The sequence below is a fragment of the Pinus tabuliformis genome, chromosome 3_1, assembly GCF_031772625.1.
Source record: "Pinus tabuliformis cultivar Carrire ecotype Pingquan chromosome 3_1, CPIR1, whole genome shotgun sequence".
NCBI classification, from domain to species: domain Eukaryota; kingdom Viridiplantae; phylum Streptophyta; class Pinopsida; order Pinales; family Pinaceae; genus Pinus; species Pinus tabuliformis.
The window spans coordinates 583,248,383-583,272,264 of NC_142301.1; the positions used below are offsets into that span (position 1 = coordinate 583,248,383).

Below are 23,882 nucleotides of genomic sequence, written 5' to 3' on the forward strand. Positions count from 1 at the left end.
ATAACTCAAAATATGTCATATAATGCAAAAAGAGAGGTTTACTGTGCTAAAGGATGGTCAGATGGGCCTTAAATTGTATCTAATTTGGAGGCCCATCATACCACCATACTAAAAGTGTTGCTCATCCTCTGAGAAACTTAGTGACCGAATTGTACCTCTTTCATGGCCTTGGTGGCCTCCCTAATCTGTAATGTAGCTATCCAACACTTTCATGTAGAAAATTTCTACCTTCCCATAGCAGGAAAGATTCCTCTTTAAATTGTTTGGTCATGGCTCCCCTAGTGCTTGGCTTCTTCTGATAGGCTTGGGGCTCCTATATTTTGGCTTGGAGGGAAGTTATCTCTTCAGATTGCTTATTATTCTCCTTTTATATTTTGTTTTAACTTTTTTAGGCACTTTTCTTATATTTCAGCATTTTCATTTTCTTTGCCACCTTCTTCTTCTTCTTCTTGCAAAATTGGATGGTGATGTGGTTCTTACTGCACCACATTACCAAATGGGGGGGTTTGGTGTTGGAGAATCATATTTCTTTGTCTTTTTATAAAAAAAAATGAATGAGAATACTAATGCAATGTAATTTTTTAGTCTTTTAAATGAAATATGCCCAATGATTTTTTTTTTGTTCTTGCAGAAATTTAAATAAATGAATCAATTATGGAAGAAAATAATGCATACTTGGACACCTCCCTGACAATGACGTCAAAAAGTGATGAGCCCCAATATTGCAAGAAGAATGTTGCAACTCCCAAGGTTACGAACTTAAATTATTAACCCGAGGTTTGTACAAACTTAAGAGGTGTTGACACTATATGTTCAACATGCATTGTGTCCTTCTTTCATTGATATGATGCAACAAAGTGAATTCCATGAAATCCAAGCCTAAACAAATTGCAGAAATGGAATTCTTACTCTATTTGCATAAAGGAAAACTAATTACTTTTGTAGAGAGGAAATTCTAGTTACTTTTTCAAAAAGGAAAGGCTATTCTAGTTTTCATGAATGTAAATTTTAATCCTATTAGGAAAAATGTAAACATTACTATATTTGCAGAGTGTAAATGGTACATCAAAAGGAAGCCTAGTTTGTGGAGTAGAAATATCAATTTTGGAAATGGAACCCATAGCTTAAGATGTATGAAACAAAATGAAATCATTCTTCAATCACTGCATTCAAGATATATTTTTCAATGACGTTCATAAGGTTCTGAATAATGTAATCATAAAAATCATCATTATGCTCTTTAAGTCATGAATATGTCCACTAACCGTAAGTGTAGTGGTGAATTGCAATGGAGAAGAGGCAAGTATTAAGAGGTTTTCAGTCTTACTCAATCATGGTTTTGGAGCTTGGGGGGCCATTATACAAGCCTAATGGACAAAAAAAAGCTTTTGGAGTAGATCTATTCAAGTTTACATGTACTACAAGAGTGTTACAAGATTGCTAGAGGAGGTGCTACCGGAGGCCCTATTTTTCTATAGGAGTGAGATAACTTGTCAAATGCCCAAGTAAATCAAATGAAAATGAGACAGGAAAAATTGTGTTATTAAGTAGGATGTCTTAGAACTCTGTTCCAATTGGATTCACTCCAAAATATCCAAGTTAACATGTGGTAAAATATAAAAATAAAAATAAAAATTACTATTCTAAAAAACAAAAAATTCAAGAACTAGTGAGTTAGTTAACCTACCAAATGTCTAACCTAATAAAGTGAAAATGTTATGGTGTAAACATTTTTTATTAACTTAAATTTTTTTATGACCCAATACAAGTGGAATTAACTCAAATGAAGCTTGTTAACATGCTCTAAAAAATAGTAGAAAAATACTACTATTTTTCTACAAGGGATTTTCGGAAATTCTAGATTTGTGAACTAGTAAACCAATCCGAGTAGCTCAGTGATGAATATGAATTTTCAAATATTTTCTAAGGATGTGTTGATGGTTTTGGACCCGCCAACATTCAGGGGATCACCTCAGTATGAAGTCCCAACTAGACCTCACACCTTTTGGTGTGGGAGTCCCATCTGGTATGATGGCCAGGTTGCCATTGTCTTAAGGATTTGCCTCAAATCTTACTTGTCAACACAGGAGAGTGGTTCACTTTGTGTTCGAGAAATGAAGTTCACGTGTTTGGTTAGTGTAATTATACTTGTGTCAATGGTTCTTTCGTTGTGAGGTGAAAAAGGTGAAGGTGAGTTCTGGGTTGAAAGGGATCAGTCCCAACTCGGCTAGGAACACACAACACAAACGACATACACAACTTCCAGCCAACCAATCCACTCAAATGCGGAAGTCACAACATACAAGGTAAAATAACATGTACAACACTCATGAATCAGTCCAAGACGAGTGCAACGGTTGTTACAACAAGGTTCATGTGAAAGGTCTATCTGATGTTCGGCAAAGAAGTCAACATGGATGGGACAACATTAAAAACATATACAATATATTTCCATTAATAGATTATGCATTACAACAAATGAATCAGTTTAGATTTAGAACACATGGTTAAAGAAACATGCATTACAAGTGTTAAAGATCAGTCTTACAATAAATAGAATACATGTGTGAAAACGTGTTGGCATGTTGACAGGCTTTTGGAATGAGCGAAAGTTCCAAGACAAATCCTTACACCATACATCACTAACCCTGTCAGCGGGGCATTGGAACCACTACTTACTCCTCAAAGAAAATATTGCATACTCTCTTGGCTATGTGGGAGGAGCTGAGGTGAAAACCCCTTTCATGTACAAATGAGGGGGGTATTTATAGCCAAGGGTGAAACTAACCCTTGTGGTTGTTCGAATACCCTCATGAACGTTCAATTTCCATGAATTTTTGACTTACATGACTCTATGTTCAAACAGTGGGTCTCTTGGAATTCCATGTTACATCACATTAATTGACAACAAGCCCATAGTGGAGATGCAGGCAACATGACTTATGACTTGACATGACAATGCTAGTACATTTATGCTGCTACTGGAGTGCATGTCACTATAGTGTTGCTGAGTGATGGATTTCTTCATCATGTATCATAGCTTCACCTCTGCATGGTGAAGTGTGTGGAGTCCTCAATTGTCCTTGGTTCGCTTAATGAAGCTTTAGCATGTTGTTCCTTACTTTCATGCTAGAAGGTTTGAGAGGCTCACTTGTTCACGAAGGTGCATGTTCCTCACGTTCATCTGCTTTGCATGCTTTGTTCATTCATCCGTTGGTGAACCTGTCCATCTACATGTGCTCCCTTTGCTCATCCCATTTGTCGTCTTGACATGTTTGCTAGTGTACCTGTACCTGCAGTCACTCATGACAAGATGACATCAAATCCAAAACCTCCTAGTCTACCACGACACATGATCATTCGAATGCAAGTGACCGGGAGAGGAAATAGGGCTGTGATGTGGGATGATGGCTTCGAGAAACTACTGATGAAAACTACGCAAGAGTCACTAAGAGATGGAGATAGACAATCCAAGTTATCAATGACTGTCTGCAAGGTCTGGCTCAGTTGAGAGGCAAAATTGTGCAAGTTTTGGGAGGGACAGTCTGGGCTGTAGGAGGGAAAGGTAGGCATGCTCTGCACATTTTCCTGAATAAACAGTCAGTAGGGGATGGACTGCTAGATTTGCACAATTTTCTAGAGGAACACATCGAGTTGCATGAAGGGTCAGCAGGCAGGGATTATGCAATTTTTCTGGGGAAATACCCAGGAGACTGGCAGCCAGATTTGCACAATTCCCAGAGGGAACTATCAATTCATTGTGGGTGTCACTGGAAACTAGATCTACATAATTCCCAGGGGGAACTGCTAGTTGGCTTCTGGGGCCACTGGCAGCTAGAACTGCGTAATTCGCAAAGGAAACTGCCAGTTGGCTGCTCAGTCACTAGCAGCAGAAACTACGCAATTCCTAGATGGAACAGGAAGTCTGCTGCTGGGAGCTACTAGCTAGGAAAATTGCATTAAGGCTGGGAGGTCAGCCTACTGATCATCTCTGTGCAATTTCTGAGCTGAGTTGACTGATGGGCAGCGGGAGGCCTGCTCATGAGCACTACACAATTTCTGAGATGAACAGTCGTTTGAATATCCGGGTGGCCATCATGAGTGTTGATTAAGTTTCTTGCGGGAAGCACAGCTTGAAAGAACCAGCTTGGTGCTTCTACATTATTCTGGTTGATAGTCGATCAAGTCGAAAGAAAGGTGATGGTTCGGCTGTCAGTGGCGAGTCTGGTCGTCAGAACTTCATCAAAAATGACTAAGCGTGTGAATAGTAGAAAGATGCATAGGTGATCATACGAACACACACTAACATGACTTGACGACGAAGCGACCGAAACATCCAAACACACATGTTCAACATGATTGACCGATGGTTCAAGCGACAAGTGCAACAGTCGTGATTGATCATTCATGATCAAGACGACACTTGCGCGACAGGTAATGTGACTCCGTATGTGAGTTTGAAAAATGCTTTCATGGCGAACACAACAAACACATATGAAGCAAATACTTTGAGCATAACCTTAACACAGTCACAAGCATGACTTAGACATCAACATGTAGAGACTTGAGTGCAATAAACAAGCACGGCAAATGTAAAGACTCACGCAAGCTCACGAAGTGAACTCGAGTGTGTGTAGTCATCAAGTGAAACTCTCCAAGGGAGGCTCCGAAATTGGTGCAAGCCAAAATTTTGGAGGGTGGTTGTAGATGCTACAACAAGAGGCATCATACTTCTAACTCTGTAAATGGCCTACAAAACAACTCACTTGAATCATTTAAATGATATGACCTACAAAAAAAGAATCTTGAATCATAAATGCATAAATAAGAGATGCAAGTGAAAAAGACATTCAAAGGAAATAAAGGAAGTGTGAAAGAGGGTTCTAAGGCTCCTGAAATGGCCAAGCCCAAGGAAACTCAAATTCCTATGAAGGAAACCAAGCTTTATAAGTTAAAAATGGTACCAAACTTCCTTCTTTGAGTAAATCCAAGTACATACCTACTAGAAATCAAAATGGAGCTGTTGAATAACAAGTTTTCTCCACAAGAAGACTAAGAAATACATACCCTATAGGCCAATTAGATTTTTTACTTATAGAAATTGATGAGGAAGTATTCTCCTTGAAAGTAGGAAACTTTCCCCTCCAAATCCCTTAAAAAGTGGATATGGTTCTCAACACTAGGAATCTTCATTAAATGACAGGGAACACATTCCTAGATTTTCTTAATTAGTGGAGCTCCACAATTTGTTAATGATTTCATGATATCTTGTTCTTTTAATATCCTATCTTGGTCCTCTTGTAGCAGGGAGCAAGTCCCTAAATTATATCATCCTCCAAATCTTCATAATCTACCCAATATTCTCAGAATATTCTACAAAAATAAATAATAGTAGGCACAAATATGAAATTATCTCTAAACCTTCCTAATGAACACAGCTCAAAATATGTAATTTAATGCAAAAATAGAGGTTTAATTTGATGAAGGATGGTCATATGGGCCTTAAAATGTATCTAGTTTGGAGGTCCATCACCTACGTTGATGTCATGTAACTAAATGGTAGAGTAGACATTATTACACACACAAAATTGTGGTGTGCACTCTTCTAAATCAATGTAATTGTACACATGTATGACGATTGTATAAAAAAAGACACATGATCTAGATTAAACTAACAAAACATTGAAAAATTATTCGCAACCACATAACACTTTAGGAGCTAACTAGTTGAAGAGAATCTCTCATGTTCAACTAGATTTAACAACCTCATAATACCTCGGAACATTTGTTTGTGTAGAGATGAACTCTACACAACTCTGACCGATTTTCATAACAACAACAAATATGATCACACATAACACAAGTAGGACTTAATATTTCCAATACACTATTATATTATAAGGGTGTTTCATACATCAAATTTGCATCCCATGTTCTTAGATTGTTTTTAGTGTCGCCCTTCAAAAGTTGAACCAATGTCCTACTAACACTCCTATCTACCCATCTATTTGTGGATGGAGCACCATATATTTCTTTAAAATGCATCCAATATTCCAAACTATAGTCCAAAAGGCACTATGAAATTTGGTATATTTGTCTAATGCATACTCCTTGCTATCCCAAAGTGCATCTAGGTCATTTCAAAGAACAAGATTGCTATGTCTTATCCCCCAATGTTATTTATGAAAGGTGTGAGAATACACATTTTACTAAATTTATCTAATAGGTACCACAAATAAGTAAACCGTGCTCACTTGTTTCGTACAAAACCAACCATAAAATATAATGTGATGAACTCCCATGGCCTAGTAGGTACATTGAAGAGACAATATATGTATAAATTAATGTGTAGATTCTAAACGGCTCATGAAATTTTCTAAATCACAAGGCTAGGAGCTACTCTACTAATCTGCGAAAGTAAATTCACAAATGAGAACAAAAATCATTGACATGCATCAAGATTCAACACACATACACATAGATTTATCTAGGTGAAATAAACTACTCGAAACACCTTACTCTCTATATTGCATTAATCAAATAATCTGGATGAATACAATATGATTTGATCAAACTTCAACTCAACCTATCCCTATATCTTCCATCCTCTTCCTGACTGACTGGACTTGGCCAATACTTAGCTCGTTTTCATATCCTCCAAGCTCATATTTCCTTGTGTTTCTTCCTTGGGAATTAGGCCCCTATTAATTAGGAAATTCCCTCATCTAGATTGCACAATTCCTTTAGGTCAATTCTCTGACTGCATGCACCACCTGTACAACTTGAACTAGTTTACAATTGATAGCACACTTCCCTTAAACTCCAACCTCAACTGGGTAACTTCAATTCTCTACATGCATGAGTTAATTTAGGTTGATTGATCAGTTAACTAAATGATCACTCACTATGAAAAAAAGTTACACAGTACTGCTAGACTTTCCACTAGTTCCTCCAACAGTTGGAACTAGTTTAAATGACCATAACTCAATTTAACTGAATTAAATTGTTAAAACTAAAATTAACTCAACCTGGGCTTCTAAAAATTAGGAATCATTGTACACAACTCAATCTCATTCCCCCAACTTGAATTAACAAATATCACTGAGTTAAATTCACCTATATCACAACTATATCACCTCAGTTAACTCATTCAAGTTGTCTGTTAATGTGGAATTTCGAATTTCTCCTAATTTAATCAAGGGGAAATTAAATTAGCAATTTTGTTTTGCATTTTCAACACTCCCTCTCAGGAAGAAAGGGATTCACAGATACCCTGGTCTACCACCTTTGGAATGTACTGCATGAAACACTTATCTCTGTTGTTGCTACTACTACCAAATATGCAATTGAGAAGCATCCAAAAAATAAAAGATAAACTTGAATCAACTATGTCTACAACTATCTACTAGGAAAACAGTGTTGATGTTGACTCTGCTATCGAGCCTCCTACAATGCTATCAACACTCCTCTGCACTTCTCAGTATTTTATTGGCATTGATCCTCCTACTACTAAATACTATGGTCCACTGTAGCAAGGGTAATGATCCATGAGACAAACACACCTCAATGGACCCTTCCCAATTTGATGCAACTCTTGGACTAGAGATTCACATCACCCCACCTCACACATAGAGGTATGGATGCATGTGCTCCCTCTGCCCACTTGGCTCAAACTCTCTCTTTGTTGGAGGTCTCTACTTGAGTGGATATATCCACTCTACCGCCTTTCTGCTTCTCCATTTTTGGCTGCTCCACAACTTCTTAAGGCTTCTTCTAAGGTTGCATGTTGATAGGTCTACCATGTGATGAGCGTGACTATTACAACAAGGATGCTACAACTCCTGGGCTACCAGTGTTACTTATCAACCCGGGGTTCGTACAAACTTGGAGGTGACAATGTTGTATGCACAAGTAAAAGTGATGGTTCTACCTGTTGTCACTATTCAGTTGGCGAGAGACCATAGGGGTTCCAATCCAGACTTCTATAGAGTCGAAAGAAGCTTGACTCTTTGATGGAAGAAAGGAAAATATACTCTAAGAGAGTTACTCTACTGCAGTAATGGAGAAAGCCAACATGTAATGTTAAACCACGTCATACCCTAATTAACTATTTAAGAAGATATGATAAGCAGAAATGCTAAATCAACAATAAACAAATGCTAGTATCTAAGTTGCAAAAGTATAAAGCATCAAACAATCTGAAGTAAAGAAACTAAACTAAATCTATTTTCACTTTTTTTGGTCTTTTTAGGCAAAATCAAGTATGCAAACTAATTGTTCTTCTAGATGTGACAGGTGGATTGAAGGTGTTTGAGGATGGATAGAAGGTTTATGAAGTGTTTGGATGGTGTGTAGGTGCCATAGGAGGCCTTTTGTGACTTCTTAGAGGTTTCCCATCAATTCAGCCTCAAAACAGGTCGTTTCAAGAAAGCCTACATGATGTACTAGAAACCTACAGGATTATCATGTAGGAATTACAGGAAACCTACAGGATATAGTCGAGAGCTAAATCTGAGGTGTTGGGAGGCTTAGGAAAGGTGTGTGTGGAGTGTTAGAAGGTCTAAGAGCACATGGGAGTCAATATCCAAGATAAGAGATGGCTAGATTCGCTCAATGTGTTTAGGAGAATTTCAATGAAAAATGATGAAAAAATAGTGAGGGTTATGGTGAAGACAAGAGATGGCTAAGGTGGATGAATTGGAAGGGGGATGTTGGCTATGAATTCTTAGTCTCCTCCTGAAGCACCTACTCTACATAAAACATGTGTGTCTTCCAAAAAAAACTATGCAACAAGATACATTTTCATAAACTAGAAAAGAAGAACTAATGAATCAACTACCTATATTATGAATGAAGAAAGTTGTTGTAGGGAATGAAAGAATGAGTGAGATCTTATTGCAGAAATGGAGATGGGAAAAGATGACAATGAAATCTACCTTACAACATTAACCAAATACTGAAATAAAGACAACAAACTCCAAAGCTCATAAAAGAACTAGAAATCTGTGTTTTTGGGTCTGTTGAAGGGTTCCTTCCTCAAGTCATGGTCCCGGAGGGAAGAAGTGAGGTCGATACAGCTGTTGACAACATTGTGTTGATCCTTTTCTCCTTTCTAACCTGCTACTTGAAAGAAGGCACAAATGGAAGCAAACTATCACACAACCAATCTAATCTACACTACTTGTAATGAAAATGCATCTAATAAGAAAATTAATAATTAAGCTATGAATCTACACTAAGAATACTTGTACAATAGGGAGGAGCCTTGGCTGCTAGGTTTGGGCCCTAACCCAAGAGCTTCAGCCCTATGAGTTAACTCAGTGCTGGCTCAAAACAAAACTCGTTCGTATTACCAAAACAACAAATTACATCAAAAGAACTGTCACAAGTCTTGCAGCTTGAAAATAGGGTAGACTTTTACAATCAAAATCCGAATCCTACTAAGGTTCTAGGCCTCTCTACTTATACATCTGAAGTATCCAACGACTTCCTTAAAATTTAGGGAGGCTCAACTCCCAAACTGAGATAAACTGGTGCTTTGTCTCTCACTTGCTCGACTGCCTTCTAGTTCTCATGATTTGGTTGTTTCCACTCCGAGCTGATGGAGGAATATTCGAATGGAGGGGTAGTAAATGAGGAGGATTTACCTCCTATAATCCTTGTCCCTTGTCCCATTCTAGTTTTGATCTTGTTCTTTGCCAAAATTCCTTGATTTTATCCTTTAATCCTGCATTAAATGCTTATTAGACCACAAATAAAAATATCCAACTCTAACTCACCTCATAAACAAAATATAATCAAAAGCATGCAATAAGTTATGAGAATAGTTGGTTTGACTAAGCTAGGAGGTGAATTAAGGCCCATATAGTTACCCAATGATGAGGCTCATCATCACCCCCCTACTAAAAGTGTTTCTCATCCTCTGAGCAACTTAGTCAATATCCATATCCTTCATGGCGCTGGCAGCCTCTCTGACATCCCATGCCTCTATTGTGGTCTCTTCTTTTTCATAGAAGCCTACTTTCTTTTCTACCTCTTCCCACTGCCTCTTTTCTTCTTCTTCTTTTCTCCCTTCTAGCATCCCTAAGAGTAGTGGTGGATTGATTTTTAGGCCTATCCAATTGACCTTCAACCTTTGCATAGTTTCTTATACATAGGTGTCATGTTGAGTGCCTTTCTCAACCTTTGAGGGGAGTGATATTCTCTTATCTTTAAGTTGTATGGCAAGTTGTTCCATCTCCTCAGGCAAGCATGTATACTAGCATCTCCTATCAGCCTAAACATGTCCTCAAAATGTGAAATTGCTTGCTCTTGGGCAATAAGATATTTAGGTGCCAACTGAGGGTCATTTGCAATCAAATTATGCGTACTGATGAGGGCCATGGGATTTGATTGTTTAGTTCTTATCAAAAGACGTTCAGTTTGCTCTGTTTCAAATATCCTTTTCATCTCTACAACTCTTGACTCCTTATGGTTCATCCATGATGCCAAAGCCATTAATTGTAGATCTCGTAGCATGGCATTAGGGTCCCATACATTCATGTATGTGAGTGTCATGTTGTGCAAATAAATATCAGCCATTTTGGCCCTATCCTCTAGTGTACTTTGATCACAAAGATCAATAAACTGCCTATAGTCCTGAAATGGCATGGTTCCCCTTTGTGCTACGGTTTTAATATGAAACTGTAGCCATTATTATTTGAGCTAGAGAGCATAGGATTTAGCTTGCATCCTACACTGGATTTCCTCCAAGGAGAGGCTGGCCATACATGCCAATTGGTTCTCTCTTTCCTACAGCTATCCCCTTAGCCATGCATATTTTGTTTCTAGTTGATTTCTCATTATAGCTTCTCTATCCCTCAAGCCACTTAGCTCTCTTCCCATTTCCTTGAGTTTCTCCTCCATGTGCCCAATGTCTTCCACCCCCTTTGATTTGGCAATCTACATCCATCTGTGAGTTCTGGCCCTCTCCTTCTCAAGCTCAAAGAATAGTGGGATGGAAAAATTTTGAGGTATGACCCTGCCTCCTTCAATAAACCGGTAATAGGATTCCAGTTTAGGTTGTGGGCTGGGTTCTTTTGTCTCTGGTCCTCCTATTTAGTTTCTTGTTCCTCCCCTACCTTCCTTTCCAATTTTTGTGCCTCCTGTAGATTCAACAAAGTATCCTGTAGGATTGTTTTTGCTTCCTGTAGAGTTTGTTGTGGATCCTGTAGGATTTCCTTTCCCTTCGACGAAGTTCATCTACTAGTAGGCCTCCTCGCATAGGTTATAGGGGACTTAGGGGAAGGCATTTTGTATTTTTGTGTAGGGAAATCTTCAATCACAATAGGAATTTTTGTTGATGTTTGTGGTTTCCCCTATCTTATTCTTGTGCTCTTCTTCTGAAACATAGTGGGGTCTGTCTCTGCCTTTTTCCTTTTTTCTTGATTGGGGTGCTGAGAGGAGTGAGGGAAGTTGTTGCCTCTCTCTCAGTGGACTTTGGAGACACCCTAGGTGACTCCTCCTTGTTTTATATCCCTCTAGTATATTTCCTTCTTCCTCTTTGTCTTTCCTATCTTCTTCTTCTTGTAGATCTTCATCATCTCTATTGATTTCCTCACTAATTTCCTCCTCTATTTCTCCATCATCCTCCTTCTCTTCTCCCTCTTCTTGTTCATATTCATCATGTTCCTCTATGTCAGCTCCTTCTTTATCCATCTCATCCTCATCCCCTTTTGTATCTTCCTCTTCCTGTTTTACTTCCTCGTCGCTAACAATAGGACTAATATCAACAGTGAGACCTTTGATGTTATCCACTGCTGGCATGTCTCTAAAAGCTCACCATGTTATAGGAGTTCTGAGGTTTTAGAGGGCATCTTCTATGAGGATCCTAATCAACCCATGGTGAGACAATTGTTGTGAATTTCCCTCCTTTACTTTGATGCTTGAGTCTATGAGTGATTGAAGCAAGAAGTATGGTATGCTAAGCCTTTGATGAGGGGGTGCTTCTGCTCCAAATCTTAATTCTTCAAGGATCCTAAAATGATAGCCATAGACAACACTACACCTACCCTCACATGAGATGTATTTAATCAGTTGATAGCCTACCTCATTCCATGGATATGGTGGACTTTCCCTCCTTACTCCATTTTTGTCCTCATTGGGTTCCTCACCTTCTAAAAATAATTTTCTTTCAGCAACCGGGCTATCTCCTTTGTCTTCTTTCCTCCATGGTATTCCTAGGGGAAGTGTGGTGACTCTGCTAAAGAGCTCAAGGGTGAGATTTATAGTGAGACCCCTTATTACAACAGTGGCATGGATTTTGGTGTGTGGAGTGAGGGAGAGAGAAAATTCTTCAACCATCTCATCATCATACCCTCTGAATTTTTTGAAAAACCCCATCCAATTATGTTTTGTGAAGATTTGAAGCACTTGGGGGTGTTGTTGGACTCTCACAGTGTTTGTGGGCTCTCTCCTATTAAACCCTCTTTTGATCTTGCTGGTCAATCTTGAGGAGAAAATGAGGGGGTTGAAACAATTTTTCAAATGCAGGAGAAAAATATAGATGACTATGTATTTAATTCCCTTCACACAGTGGCTAAATTCACTCAAATTTAGAGTATTCTTCGTTCATTTACTTGCAAAGGGGAATGTAATTTCAGAGCCTACCTCTTTACACTGTTTGCAGTGGCCAAATCCCATGATATCCCTACTGAACTCTTCTCTGCCAATCCTGTAGACTGTCTTTGTGTATCCTGTAGGAATTCCTATGCATGCTCCTGCAGGAATTCTTGTGCAATCATGTATGAATTCCTGTGAAGTGGAACAATGGAGTATTTCTTTTGGTGGGTTGCCTAGGTATGAGAGCAACTTGAGTGAGGGATTTTCGAGGAGGTGAAATGCATGAATGCATGGGAACGATTTTTAATTTCCTCTTATGGTGATTCGAGGTGAGGTTATGTGTTGGAAGCAAAGGTACATTGCCATTTTTGGACCGTTGGTCCCCATTACCACCTCATCATTTCCCACTCCTTGTAATCAGCTCCCACCTTGTAGATCCATTGGGCTTAAATTGCTGCATTAAATTATCAACCAGGGAAACTTGTAAGCTTGTGATGATGCCAGCAAAATATATGCAGGAGTAGGAAACTAACTCTATGTCTAGCTAAATTATTTACGATTCAATATAATATGCAAGGGAAGAGGCTCCTAACTAAGGAGGTCATGGTTGTCCTTCCCTACAGTATCATAGCGAAATCATTGATTACATAAAACTAGAAACTTGAAATGAAGACAAGAGAATGAACTTAATTTTTGTTCAGATTCAAGTAGAGAGAGAGACTAACTTAGTCTCTTGATTTTCCTCTCATGTACTAGTCCAAACTAAACTAAGATTCATTCACAAGCATAAGAAATGAAATGACTTGAAACATAAAAGCACAAAAGAATGAATTTCAATTACCATATAAATCAATGGAGAGAGAGCCTAACTTAGACTCGTGGTCTTCTCCTCATATGATACTTGAAACATAAAAGCAAAAGAACAAATTTCAATTATCATGCAAATCAAATGGAGAGAGAGTCTAACTTCGACCCTTGGTTGTTCTCTCATATGATGATAAGATTCTAATTTAAAACTCATTCATCAATAATAATCAAATCAAATCCTCAAACATCTAAGAAATTAAATGAAATAAAATCTAATATGAAATAAAATGTTTCTCTCATCCTTTTAGAGTGAGCTCAATTCTCTTAAGAACAAGACAAATTATTCCATATACTACATTAAGGAAAATTAAATATAAAACTACATATTGGAAATATATGTAAAATGAAGCTTTATTCTATTCCATCATAAGTTTGGATACATGCTCTAAGAGTCCTCCCCTTTGGAATGGAGGAGGTACTCCTATTTATACAATAGGATGAGATAACAAACTCATAATGATGATCCACTAATCTCTCTTTTAGTTCCATACATTTCTCAACCATCTAGACACATAACCCTATCCTCCATGATCTCCTCCATGAGGTCCATCATTTTTCTCCATGATCTTTCCATGAGGCTTATCTTATCAAATTCGAATTTGATCATTCAAGGCCACATAAAGATGCCCTGGAAGCTTCCTTTGTACCTACACATGTCAACAAACTCATTCTAATTGTTAGGTATAAGTATAAGCATATTATTTTCTAAAGTTTAGCCATAAATTCACTAAAAAATGTTAAGAATTAATAAAATTTGGAAAAGCATAGTTATAATCCAATAATGAGGTAAATGGAATGATGTGGAGGTGGAATGGAGGTGACATGAAGGTAAAATGTGAAGATATTGGTGAATAATAGAGTGAAAATAGGGACCATTATGAGGCCCAACATCTGCCCCAAACTAAAGGTATTGCATGTCCTCATGCAATCTATTACATTACTTTTTGGTACTTTGAGCTTTGGCTTAAACTCTGCATGATATCATTTACATAACTTTTGCAAAGCGTTATTTTGATGAATTACAACTTGGTTGGTTCTTGTGTTTCAACCATATTTTGTTTGTTGCATTCAATGTATGATCTTTGCATATTGATAATGTGATTTTTGTTGCAGAGTATTTTTGTAGGAATGCATCATGGTTGGTTCTTGTGTAACAACCATGATTGTATTGGCATCCAATTATCTTTTAAATGATTTTTTCAAAGCCATTTGTATTCTCATGTAATAGTGAATATATTTTGAAGGTAAGTGGGGTTTAGAATGTGATATATGACTGTGGATATGAATGTGACAAAGCATGTATGTAAATGTATCCTTCCCCTTAAACGGATGGTTTGGGCAGTTATGTGAAATGGGGAAAAGAAGGGGAAAGGAAGTGAAGTTTTTCCAAAAATTATTATTCTAACTTTTCAAGGAATTTAATGGTTAAAAGTTAGAAAACATCATACCTTAACTTACCCTTCCAAAAATGGATGAGAGTTGTGCACGTGTGGCGGCAAAGACTGTTGTTCATAGTCCTCTTTACTTGGTTTGGAAAATCATCGATGAATCATGCATGTTTAGCTGCCACAATTCTGCTCTGAAGTTGCTTCTTCAATTTGTGGATGAAAGATGGATCTGTATTATCGTATCGGCTGTTAGATCCTCTGCTACTAGATGATGAATCTGAGGAGTCTGCGGAACATGGCTGAAAGTTGTATATGTTGTTGGATCCTCTGCTGCTGGATGATGAATCTGATGAGTCTGCTGAATATGGCTGAAAATCTATAAGGCTTGGAAGGTATACAAAATATATAAGTGACATTTCCCTCCCAGCCTTATTGATTGACTTGTCCTCAAGTGATGACAAACTGATGAAAGGAAATTGGCTTCATCTGCTACAAAATATGGGTCTTCAAGTCTTCAACGCTCGATGGCACAAATCTTACTATGTGATTAAATGTGTCAATGTCGAACATAGCAAGAAGTTGTTGACTTAGTGGCCATTAATGAATGCCCTTAGCCAACACAAGAGCTCCCACCATTGATTCCAATGGGAGTCAGGATGCCTAACATATCTTTGTAGGTACGAATAAATTTGTCGTAGTCGAGTCACCTACAAGATCCAACGAACAAGGGATATTAATGTACTCCCATTGTTCATTGGCAAGAGTACTTGCCATTAAGGCATGCAAGCCCCTAGGTTTTTTTTCAATGATACTTTAGACTCTAGGACTCTGACTCAAGCAGGGTTTTATTGGTGGAAATGAAGGGGATTGGTAATGACAAGGAAAATGGATGGATGTAAGGAAATGCATGGTGTATGAAATAAGAACTCTTGCTGTGAAAAATGGATATGGAAGTGTCACGCCTTATGGATGTACGATTGGTGGAATTCAAAATCTTTTTCAGGGAGGTGGAAGGTAGTGGTTGTGGAGATGGATTTGTCTTCAGAATTTTTCATGAAATTAGTCTTTGGAAGACTAATTGTCGTCACAATGTAATCTCCTGAATGATCACTTTGTTATCCTGTAACCTGTGAAAAAAACTTGGCAGAAAGAAAACATAAGTTTGTTCAAGAAGAATTGTGCATTTGCTTCATGATTCTTATGCAAAAATTTCATACCAAATAAAACAGATTTAGGAAAAATCAAAGTGTTGAAAGTAACTCAATTCATGATATCAATTTCAATCCATTCTTAAAAACAACCATGAAAATTAATACTCCCTGTTTATGAAATGTACTTTGCAAAAAGATTGACATGAGAAATATCTGTTTTGTTCTGCATATGAGTATGTCACATAAAAGCGTTTAACAGAATGTTGTGATGAGTTAATGCCAACTTGAAGCTATTGAACAAGAATCCTCCAATGTTTGATAAATTGGTTTTTGAAATTCGTTTCCAAATATTCCATTTTTTTATTTTCAAAGCTGTGTGAATTTTGTGAACCTCTTTTTTTTTTTAATTATTTAATTATTTTTTTTATTTTTTATAATTTTATTATTATTATTTTTTTAAACAACAAATTTTAAAAAGAAAATATTCAAATAAATGAAAACCTAATTTTGTTTTGTTGATTTTATTTATTGCTTTAGATTTTTTTTTTAAATAACAAATTAAAAAACATAATTTTTTTAATTTATTATTTAAGTTGAAATGTTTTTTTTAAATTATAAAATCAACAAAATTTTATTTACTAAAATGAAGTTAGTGTTGTTTTTTTTAAATTAAAAATAAAATAAAAATAAGAAAATCCTTTTATTTTTTTATTAAAATTAAAAATAAAAATTATTTTGTGTTGTTTTGATTTTTATTTTTTTAATCCAAAATATTAAATCAACACAAAATATATTTTATTTTTATTTAAATAACAAACAACACAATTTTTTTTTATTTAAATAACAAATTAAAAACAAATGTTTTTAATTTATTATTTATGTTGAATTTTTTAGAAATTTTTTAGTTGTAAATAATAAATAAAAAACTAATTAAAAAAACAACAAACCGTAAGCCAAACCATAGAGCTGACAACCATCGGCAAGATTGATGGAAATGTATTCCTCATCAGCCCAGAAATGGAGGGCAATCTCCCACCGCTCGCAATCTCTAGGATAATCATCAATCGCCTCGCTACCAGGATAATCATCAAGGTGCATGGGCAGGAGTTCTAGGAACTCATTCTTGAGCTTGCTGGCATCCATCTCGTTATTGCTTCTAAGATTTGAAAGCAGGAAGCTTCATCAGGCAAGGGTATGTATATTAATTGATCAAGGCGACCAGGTCGTAATAAAGCCGAACTCCAATAATGAAAACAGTTTTCTTGGCAGACATGCCATCCATCTCAGTCAGCAACTGATTCAAAACTCTGTCTGTCACACCCCAGCATCTCTAGCACTACTACCACGCTGGGTAGCAATCGAATCAAGCTCATCAAAAAAACAGGACACAAGGTGCTGACTGCCTAGCCTTATCAAAAATATCGCGCACATTGGCTTCACTTTCTCCAAACCACATTGTTAGGAGCTCTGGGCCTTTCACACTGATAAACTTGGCCTGACACTCATTGGCAATGGCCTTTGCCAGAAGCGTCTTACCACAACCAGGAGGTCCATAGAATAGAACACCTTTAGAGGGAGACATACCAAACTTCTCGAATTTCTCTGGATGTTCCACCGGATATTGCACAGTCTCCTGAAGCTCTCTTTTGACATTTTCCAGACCCCCAATATCCTCCCAAGAAACATTTGGCACCTCTACAACAGTCTCACGCAGGGCAGAAGGGTTACTAGAGCCCAGTGCAGCCTGAAAGTGCTCATTTGTAACAGCCATAGAATTCAAAACTTCCGCATCAATAGTTTCATCTTCCAAGTCAATTACATCCATTTTTTCCCTAATACAATGCAGTGCAGCCTCAGTGCAAAGAGCTGCAAGATCTGCCCCAACATAGCCATGTGTATTCTTTGAAATACGTTCAAGATCAACATCTTCAGCAAGCTTCATATTCTTTGTGTGGATGCGAAGAACTTCCAGTCGACCAACTTCATCTGGAACCCCAATGTCAATTTCACGATCAAACCTACCAAACCTTCTAAGTGCTGGATCAATGTTGTTAGGCCTATTTGTTGCTCCCATGACAATCACATGAGATCGAGATTTTAGGCCATCCATCAATGTCAATAGTTGAGATACAATGCGCCTCTCTACTTCACCATTTGTTTTCTCCCTCTTTGGAGCTATGGAGTCAATTTCGTCAATGAAAATGATAGAAGGGGCATTCTTCTCTGCTTCTTCAAAAGCCTTTCTAAGATTGCTTTCACTTTCTCTAGCAAGCTTTGACATAATTTCAGGACCATTAATTAGAAAAAAGAAAGCTCCAGTCTCATTTGCCACTGCCCTAGCAATCAAGGTTTTTCCTGAACCAGGAGGACCATAAAGCAAAATACCCTTAGGGGGCTTAACACCAATGGATTTGAAAAGTTGTGGATGCCTTAGTGGTAATTCAACTAGTTCTCTGATCTGTGCCATTTGTTTCCTTACACCACCAACATCATCATAGCCAACATCATCCAATCTGTCTTCATCTTCTCGTTTTATTGGCTCTCCCTCACAAAAAAATTCAGTATCTGGAGAAACAACACAATACTCACCAGGATCTGTCTCAATGATTTTAAATTCTACACTTCTCATTCCTCCTCGTACTAGAAAAAGGTCTCCTTTTCTTACTGGGCGATAGGCTTCCAAGAAGTAAGGCTTCAAGTACACATCGAACAAGTTTCCTGTAACACCTTCAATTGTGTCATCTATAGGAAGAATATGCACACGCTTCCCATACTTAACATCTGGGCACTGATGAACAGATACTACATCCCCTAATCTTACTCTTAGATTTGACCTAACAACTTTGTTCATTCTGATCTTATGCTCTTCACAGGTATCATCAGCCAGAACAATGCAAACTGTATCCTTTCTCTTTTTACCCTTAACAAGAATGGTATCACCCCGGAAAAGCTGCAATGTTTCCATTGTTTTCGAATTAAGAGCCACAACCGAATTATCATCATTTATGGCTTCATCCACAACTAACCGATTAGGAGACTTCTTACGCTCAAGTATTGCAGTGCTAAAGTCTTTCTTTGTTCCCTTCAGCAAGTGGACTGTAGATGGGCAACACGTGGAACTCCAACATGGAGACCTGGTCATCACTAGGCAGATTCTTCAGCAGCTTGCTTGTGGCACCAGTAAAAGCAGGGTCAGTCGAGCAGAACACAGTCAACCCGCCCTGGACGGCGTCCTCGAAGGTCTTGGCGACGCCGGTGGTGGAGATCATGGTGGCGAAGATCTTGCACCCGCCCTTGATCATAACGGTAGTGATGTTCACATCGGAGGGCGCAGGGCTGGCGCCTTCGCCACATTGGTCGTGATCGGCTTACTCACCTCGATGACTGACAGATTGTAGCCCTCCTGCTTCACCGATTTGATGTACGTGGCATCCAGCTTGGCGCCGTGTGCCACGAGGCCAAACCCCACCTTTCCAGCCTTCAGATCTGTAATGCTGATGAAGCCACTATTGCCTGGGGCCATTCCCGTGATCTGCAAGAGTATGGTGCTGAGCGTTGTCCCGTTAGTGATCTCGTGGAGCTTCTTGGGATCGAATAAGTCAAGCACCACATGGAGGCTGAGCACATGCTTGAGGGAGGCAAGATCCAGGCCACTGAGCACGTCCATGTTACTGTTACTCAACGCCAGAACTGTAATCATCTGTCGGCTGTTGATCTTGTCCGCTAGCTTCGTCCGCGAGAGATCATGATTGAACTTGCTGTATTCTGGAAATTTGGCCAAGATCGTGATATTGAACGCAGTTGCAGAGCACTGTAAGCTCAGCAGGATAAGAAACACAAATTCGAGCCATAAAATCTTCATTATGCCGGAAAAATGACCCCAAACCACTAAAATTGATACACTCAGATGCTCTGAAAGCCCAACAAACCCCTGGAGAGCACAATGTGGAATGTCCTGAACACACTTCCCCTCAGCGGAGCTACCACCAGAGAAAACACAACAGAAATGAGAGTACCCAAATGGTTTTTATATCAATATTGTTGCCATCGTAAGGATAAGTTATGTCGCAGCACGGCCTTCTCGGAGCCAGGGTCAAATCATGCTTCTATACTTCAGAGAAAACTGCAATTCTGTGTACATTGTCTGAAACATTTTTACTCAGATTGCACTGGTTGCTGTCGATACCATCATTTGTCTGGTAGTGGCTAACAACACCCTCAAGTGTATCATTATCATTAATAAAATTAACCGCCTCCATGAACAAAACCCTGGGTCTGTCGCAGCGATTTTTGGGGACGGGCCGAGTATTGAACATGAAGGGGTATTTTCCATACATCCAGGGCCAGAATGTCAGCATGGGGTATTCCAGTATGCGAGGAGTCTCGATTCTGTTATAAATCTGGATGGCATACCCCCAAGAAACAGAACGAGCTGCAAATGGTTTTTTTTATTTGTGTATTTTTTAGTAATAATATGTATATATATGATATATATATTATTATTATGTTGTGAATTTTTTTTTAAATATCTAAAAAACAAAAGAAATGGTTAGTTTTTTTTTTTTTTTTCTTAATAATAATAATATGTGTATATATGATACATATATTATTATTATTTTGTGGAATTTTTTTAATCTAAAAGTTAAAACTAAATTTTTTTATTTTTTAAATCTAAAATTAAAAACTAAATTTCATCTAAAAATTTAAAGATGTTTTTTTTTCATTCACAAAATTCTTTATTGTCTTTTTGCAAATTAGTTCTCCAGCAAGAGTATTTATATTTGAACAAAATCAATAGATTTTCTGATCTTCCTGATTGCATGGAGCGTAGGAAGAGAGCATACTAATCACTTGATTTGTTTTTATTCATGCAGGGGGGTGTTTTTGAAAAGACGAAATTTAAAACTAGCTAAACATTAAAACATCAGAAAACTCAAACTTAAATTCCTTTGTGAAGAGCCTGCTGTCACCAGGTTTCACAAATTATTTTGTCTAAAGAAAAATAAATACTGAATTAAATTCTAATTCCTAATCCCTTAGCACCATCCCCGGCAACGGCGCCAAAATGTTGGGCAATTTATTGGGCTTAAATTGCTGCATTAAATTATCAACCAGGGAAACTCGTAAGCTTGTGATGATGCCAGCAAAATATATGCAGGAGTAGGCAACTAACTCTATGTCTAGCTAAATTATTTACGATTCAATATAATATGCAAGGGAAGAGGCTCCTAACTAAGGAGGTCCTGGTTGTCCTTCCCTACAGTATCATAGCGAAATCATTGATTACATAAAACTAGAAACTTGAAATGAAGACAAGAGAATGAACTTAATTGTTGTTCAGATTCAAGTAGAGAGAGAGAGACTAACTTAGTCTCTTGATTGTCCTCTCATGTACTAATCCAAACTAAACTAAGATTCATTCACAAGCATAAGAAATGAAATGACTTGAAACATAAAAGCACAAAAGAATGAATTTCAATTACCATATAAATCAATGGAGAGAGAGCCTAACTTAGACTCGTGGTCTTCTCCTCATATGATACTTGAAACATAAAAGCAAAAGAATGAATTCCAATTATCATGCAAATCAAATGGAGAGAGAGTCTAACTTAGACCCTTGGTTGTTCTCTCATATGCTGATAAGATTCTAATTTAAAACTCATTCATCAATCATAAACAAATCAAATCCTCAAACATCTAAGCAATTAAATGAAATAAAATCTAATATGAAATAAAATTTTTCTCTCATCCTTTTAGAGTGAGTTCAATTCTCTTAAGAACAAGACAAATTATTCCATATACTACATTAAGGAAAATTAAATCTAAAACTAGATAATGGAAATATATGTAAAATGAAGCTTTATTCTATTCCATCATAAGTTTGGATACATGCTCTAAGAGTCCTCCCCTTTGGAATGGAGGAGGTACTCCTATTTATACAATAGGATGAGATAACAAACTCATAATGATGATCCACTAATCTCTCTTTTAGTTCCATACATTTCTCAACCATCTAGACACATAACCCTATCCTCCATGATCTCCTCCATGAGGTCCATCATTTTCTCCATGATCTTTTCCATGAGGCTTATCTTATCAAATTCGAATTTGATCATTCAAGGCCACATAAAGATGCCCTGGAAGCTTCCTTTGTACCTACACATGTCAACAAACTCATTCTAATTGTTAGGTATAAGTATAAGCATATTATTTTCGAAAGTTTAGCCATAAATTCACTTAAAAATGTTAAGAATTAATAAACTTTGGAAAAGCATAGTTATAACCCAATAATGAGGTAAATGGAATGATGTGGAGGTGGAATGGAGGTGACATGAAGGTAAAATGTGAAGATATTGGTGAATAATGGAGTGAAAATAGGGACCATTGTGAGGCCCAACATGCGTATATACACAACTGTGTTTAATGTATCTAGCATATATCCAGTAAACTTATGATTCAGTTAGTTGATCTTCAATGAATGCATCAAAACATTATTAACCATATGAATAGTAAACAAGTGCAGTAAAACATAACAGATCATCACACATAAGAAGCACACATGAACACCATGATATAAGGTGGAAACCCAATGTGGGTGAAAACCACCTGTTGCAATTCATCTCTATCTTCTTTAATTAGAAACTTATTTTTACAATGTTTATGTATTGGAGCAGTCTTATACCAGTACGCAAGCTTCTACCTGTAGAAGACTACAACCTTCTCTCGTTCTCCAGCTTCTCTTGGAAGGGAGCTACAACCCCCTAGCTTTTGTACTAGCAGATGTACTAGTACGTAGGTGCTGACCTACAGAAGGTTACAACCTTCTCTTCTCTAATGAGGACCATGTTTCATAAATTTTCAGACTGGGTCCATAAATAACATCAATCAAACATCTAATGCATCTACATCAACCAATCCCCTTTGCACCAACCAAAACTGAATCAATCAATCACTTCTCTAAATGTTGTAACCAGAATATAGTAACAGTGACGAGAAACCAATCTTGAACCCAGAATACTGCAGCAATAAATAGAAGTAGCTAAAACATATTTTATGAGACGCACACTACTTCAAGATGAATAACCTGCGTGCATATGCTTCTGTATTAAGGCAAACCAGCATATACGTTGTTTGGAATTACCGAACCAGCGTGTATACACGCCTTTGCTATGTTGAACCTGCGTACAGATCTATAAAAGATAATTTACCCTTTTCAATTATTCATAGATCAGTTATACCCAGATTATCATATTTATAGATAAATTCATGGGCCAAATATAACATATCAAAATCACACAAAGATACTACAATTCAAGCCTTAAGATCTTGACCCATCAATAGAACTTATCCTTCTTCTAGCGCTCAGGTTCCTCCTTGATTTAGATCCAGCTATGCACCATAACCCAATGACTAGTATTCTAGATCTTTCTCTTCATAAGATATTCAATCCTTGAGTGAATGCCTTTGCCTAATGATCTCCTTCCCCTTTTATAGTCTTAGGCCTTACTCAATACCATGGTCCAAAACCACTTAGAACCAATACCTAGGTCCAAATACCTGGGTTCAACACTTCGGACGAGATACCATGGTTCAAAACCATAGGTCCAAATACCAAGGACCAAATTCCATGGAGTAAAAAACAAGTTTTCCCACATGTACACACTTTTCCTTGCATGAAAGTGTGTGCATACGCACACGCGCCTTTTGATCGGTGATCCCACGTTTGTACGCGGCTTGGTGAAGAGGAAATTGCATATATATCTTTTTCCTTCATTTTGAGAGCTTGAACTATGATCTGCCATCTGATTGATTTTCCATCAAGGATAACACCTGTGTCATAGTGCCAAACCTGTGTCATAATGCCAACAATCTCCCC

At 37.6% G+C, this 23,882-nt stretch overlaps 2 pseudogenes; both read right to left on the reverse strand.

The window, feature by feature from the left end:
* Positions 1-17,115: 17,115 nt before the first annotated feature.
* On the reverse strand, positions 17,116-19,097 carry LOC149188354 (cell division control protein 48 homolog E pseudogene; annotated as a pseudogene).
* Position 19,098: 1 nt separating this feature from the next.
* LOC149188355 (fasciclin-like arabinogalactan protein 8 pseudogene) lies at positions 19,099-19,868 on the reverse strand (annotated as a pseudogene).
* Positions 19,869-23,882: the final 4,014 nt, after the last annotated feature.